Source organism: Melanerpes formicivorus, unplaced genomic scaffold (genome assembly GCF_026170545.1).
Source record: "Melanerpes formicivorus ecotype bairdi unplaced genomic scaffold, bMelFor1.0.p_v2 SCAF_877, whole genome shotgun sequence".
Lineage (NCBI taxonomy): Eukaryota > Metazoa > Chordata > Aves > Piciformes > Picidae > Melanerpes > Melanerpes formicivorus.
The window spans coordinates 70001-70293 of record NW_027143229.1 but is presented as its reverse complement, the minus strand read 5'-3'; positions in this window follow the sequence as shown (position 1 = coordinate 70293).

The following is a 293-nucleotide window of genomic DNA, read 5'->3' as shown; positions in this document are numbered from 1 at the left end:
GTGTCTGTCCCAGAAGAGCGAGGCCGTGGGGCCTCCGCTGGCTTCCTTTCCTTCTGTCCTTGTTGATCGATGAGGCCTTTCGGGTCGCGTCGGAAAGGGCCCCCGGCCGGCAGGGCAAGGGCGGTCTTCCTTTCCACTTCGCTTCCCGTCGCGTGTGAGGTGTCGTCCTCGTTCCCCCAGCCCCGAGCGGCTCGAGCGGGGGGGAGCCGTGGCGTTAGCGGCCCGGCGCGTGCCTTGCCGCATCCTCCCCTTTCCACCTCCCCCCCGGCGCTGGGGCAGGGTTCGGGGACCGG